Source organism: Hemicordylus capensis, chromosome 2 (genome assembly GCF_027244095.1).
Source record: "Hemicordylus capensis ecotype Gifberg chromosome 2, rHemCap1.1.pri, whole genome shotgun sequence".
Classification (NCBI taxonomy): domain Eukaryota; kingdom Metazoa; phylum Chordata; class Lepidosauria; order Squamata; family Cordylidae; genus Hemicordylus; species Hemicordylus capensis.
In genome coordinates, this window is record NC_069658.1 from 243,904,403 (window position 1) to 243,909,101 (window position 4,699).

The window sequence follows — 4,699 nt, forward strand, 5'->3', positions numbered from 1 at the left end:
GAGTGTTGAGGTGTTAATATGCGCACTGCATTACCGACAGTGGTCCCTCTAATTTCCCCCCATCTCTGTGTGGAATGAGTTTTGTTCTGGGTGGCTTTATCAAGGCAGTGTGCGCGCACCTGGATTCAGAATGGGGCCTTTCTGATTCAACCTGAGTGGGATCTAAAATGAACTGAGCAGACATCCGAAAACTTGTGAGCGTGTGCACGCCTTAGAGGGAACAGTGATCACCGACATATCAACTTTAGCTTAAAGTCCAAATAGAACAGTCGGCTTGGCTAAGGTACTAGACAAGAGCTTGGATTAAGGCTTGCTGAAGAAAGTACTTGAAGGGGAGGAAAGGAAAAGAATGAGGAAAGGAGACCCAGAGAGGCAAGATGTTGGTTTACCTATCCTCAGTCCGGTGGTATGTTCACTGCATGTTTGGTCAGGTGGACTTCCTCAGAAGTAGTAAAAAAAACAACCCCAGGGAATTTGACAATATGAATATGACTACTATTTATATACCGCTTTTCAACCAAAGTTACCAAAGTTGTTTACATAGATGTGTATGTATGTATAAAGTGGCTCCCTGTCCCCAAAGGGCTCACAATTGAAAAAAAAATATAAGATAGACACCAGCAACAGCCACTGGAGGGATTCTGTGCAGGGGATGTTCAGGGCCAGTTGTCAATTCCGGGGAAGAAGAGAGGTGAGGAGCGAAGGGCTACTCCTCGCACACCTGAGATCCAGCAGGGCAGTGCTCCATACAGGTTTCTAGGCCGTGTGGTTTGGCAAGGAGTCCATATACTCCAAAACATGCCCAGAGGCACTTTCTTAGCTATGCTTCCTCCCTGGGAAGGGAGAAACTCCTGCAGAACAATGGAGTTCATAGTTGCATGAACTGGTGAGTCTTGGGTGTGACTTGCCAAATAAAGGGCAAGATGGCTTGTGGAAGTGTATGTGTGTGTTTGAATAACTGGACTTATCTCAAGATGGGGGTGCAAAGATACATGCCTATCGATATAAAGAGCTGCCTCCGCTCAAGTCAACCCAGCACCAATTAAGCTATATTGGTGCTGGGTTGGGAAATGCTGTTTATCTCAGTTGCTAGGGGGGAGTACTTAGACTACTATCTCTTGTGGAAAGGGAGTAATTCTACTCTCTAAGTTACCTTTTAATTCAGGTCTGCTGGGCTGAATGCCTTCTCTTCTGACTGAGAGGGGTGGGGAGCGGCCCTTTCAGTCTTAGGTATTCCTACCTTGGGGTATATTGCCCTGCACTTTGTTCATGCTAAGCGACCAGTTGCAAGGGTGCATTAGTAAAGTAGGGCTTTACTAATGAGCAAGAGTTATCCCTAATCATGACTAGACATCCTTACTTAATGTTATCTGTAAGTGTGAGGTTTACTCATAAGGATGCATGATCTGTTCATGAGATGGACTCACGGATGGCCTATTTAATAAGTAAGAGGTCTATACACAAGCAAGAATGCTAGGTTTTCACGGGTTAGCAGGCACCCCTGCTAACTGAACAAAGAGACACATTTTTAAAGTGGTGATTCTCTTATATTTAGCAGGGGGAGAGCAACGGGCCCTATCCAGCTCCAGCACAGCATCCCGCCTCCAGTGGCTGTTGCTGGTATCTGCCTTATGTTTCTTTTTAGAAGGTGAGCCCTTTGGGGACAGAGAACCATTTTATTTATTTAAGTATTATTTCTCTATCTATGTAAACCACTTTGTGAACTCTGCTTGAAGAACGATATATAAATATTCATAGTGGTAGTAGGAGTAAGGGTGTACATCTAGTCACAAATAAGAGCATGGGTGTATTTGCACATAAGGGGGAGGTCCATTCATTTGTAAATTCTACATTTGTTATTACTACCATTTGTGTGATTTGTTAGTTCCACATTTGTAAAAGTGTGGGTGCATGGAGTCTTCTTTCATAATATGCAAGATATATTACAGTTTATATGGTGCAGAGCTCAAGATGGATACTTAACTTTCCATTTCTGTGCTTTTCAGAGGATGAGTGACAATTGAAAGAACTCCTCATCTTAAACTGAAGGTGTTTTTTTAAAAACTGCTGAGTATTATAACAGCCTTTAACAAATTCATGGTTCAACCACATTTGAATAGTGTGTTTAAATGTGGTCATAGTATCTTTATATATATAATTTTACATATATATAAATATATTTTAAAGCTTAAGAAAGGGCAGAAGAAGTCAAGCAAAATAATCACAGGTCTGGAGTGGAGAACGTGGATAGTGAGTTTTTCTTTCTCTTGCAGCTCTACAAATGGGTTATCTAATGAAATGCTGGGAGGACATTTAGGAGCGGCAAAATAAGTATTTCTTCACACAGTGTATAGTTAAGATGTGGTCATGGCCACAATTCAAGATGCCCTCCATGTAGTGGTCTAAGGTAAAGCTAAAGGGATTAGATAAATTGGCCAAGCCTTTAAAGGGCTACTGGATGTTTTCCAAAAGATCTCTGAACTCAGAAGGAGGTTCAAACCTCAAATTGGTAAATAAATACATAATTTATAAATAAATAAGTTCAGACAGAGATGGAAGGAGTATACTGAAAATCTGTACAGCAGGGACATCAACATCCAAGATATTCTAAATGATATTCCCTACTTGCAAGAACCTCTAGTACGGGAAGATGAAGTTAGATCAGCACTCTGGTCATTACTAAGTCAGAAGGCTACAGGAATTGATGGAATAGCTACAGAAATATGGCAGGATACAGAAGAAGAATCAGAAGACGTCAGTCTACATCCCCATACCAAAGAAAGGAGACTTAACAGATTGTGCAAACCATTGCACAATATCCTTAATTTCACATGCTAGCAAAATAATGCTCAGGATCATTTATTTATTTATTCACTTTCTATACCACCTTTCCAAAAATGGCTCAGGGCAGTTTACACAAAGAAATAATAAATAAGATGGATCCCTGTCCCCAAAGGGCTCACAATCTAAAAAGAAACATAAGATAGACATCAACTGTCACTTGAGGTACTGTGCTAGGGGTGGATTGGGCCAGTTACTCTCCCTCATTACACAATCTAATGCAGATTAGAGCCCTAAGTGGGAAGGGAAATGCTGGATGTTCAAGCTGCTTTCAGAAAAGGCTGAGAAACAAGAGACATCATTGCTGATGCACACTGGATAATTGAGAAAGCCAAAGAATACCAAAAAGAAGTCATTATTTTATTGACTTGCTTACTACATTTATAAAACACCTCATTCAATGGCTCTGGGCAGTACAACAACTTTTAAAAGACATAAAAACACACAATTCAAAACACAATTCAAAACAATATAAGAATTCAAAAACAATTAAAACCATTTAAAACCAATTAAAATACTTATAAAAACACTTTACAAACCTTGGAAGACTAGGCCCAACAAATAAGTTTTTTGGGCTCTCTTAAAGGCCGACAGTGAGCCTAAACTGTGGATATCTGCTAGAAGTGCATTCCATAGACCAGGAGCAGCTACAGAAAAGGCCCAGCTCAGAGTCGCCACCAGATGTACCTCTGGTAACTGGAAACGGATCTCTTTAGATGACCAAGCTGTTTAGAGCTTTAAAGGTAATAACCAGCACTTTGTATTTTGCCCAGAAACATATTGGCAGCCAGTGCAACTGTTTTAAGACAGGCATAATATGGTCTTTCCAGGTTGCCCCAGAGACCAATCTGGTTGCCACATTTTGAACTAACTGAAGTTTCCAAACTATGTACAAAGGCAGCCCCACGTAGAGCGCATTGCAATAGTTGAGCCTGGAGGTTACCAGCTGATGCACTACTGTTTTGAGGTCATCCTCTTAAAGGAATGGACCCAGCTGTCAAATCAGCTGAAGTTGATAGAAAGCGCTCCTGGCCATAGCCTCCACCTGAGATACCATGGTGAGGCCTAGATCCAAGAGCACTCCCAAGCTGTGTACCTGTTCCTTCTGTGGGAGTGTAACCCTATCCAGCACAGTAAGATCTAACTCATCCCTTAAATTCCGATCCCCCACAATGAGTACCTCTGTCTTGCTTGGATTCAGCTTCTATTTGTTATCCCTCATTACTGCCTGTAGGCAGGCATTTAAGGAGTGAATGCCATTTCCTGAAGATGATGATAATAAGGAGAAATAGATTTGGGTGTCATCAGCATACTGATAACACCCTGCACCAAATCTTCTGATGACTTCACCCAGCGGTTTTATGTAAATATTAAAAAGCATTGGTGACAGAATGGAGCCTAGGGCCTCGCAGGGACCATTTGAGCACGTCCAGTGGCCATTTTTTTAAATAAAAAACATTTTTTTAAATGGCCACCAAAAACAAAATGGCCACTGCACATGCTCAGATGATCCCTTGCCAGGCCTCACAGAGGCCATTTGAGCATGCGTGGCGGCCTCCAAAATGGCCACCGCACCGATGTTTGTGGGCCCGAAAATCAGCCCAGGATGGGCTGCAGCGGTAAATTAAGAGGCCAGCAGGGGAGGGTGAACCTTTGCACACACACACCCCCACGGCCTTTAGGAAGCCCCCCGAAGGGGCTTTTAAATTTTAATTTTTTAAAAAATTTAATTTTAAAAAAATTGCTAACTGGGGAGGGGGTGGGAAGCAGCATGGCACTGGTGTTGCGGGGAAAAAACCTCTAGAATCTAGCCTTCCTGTTTGATTCAGCCACTGGCTTTCACCCTCCTATTGTGGAT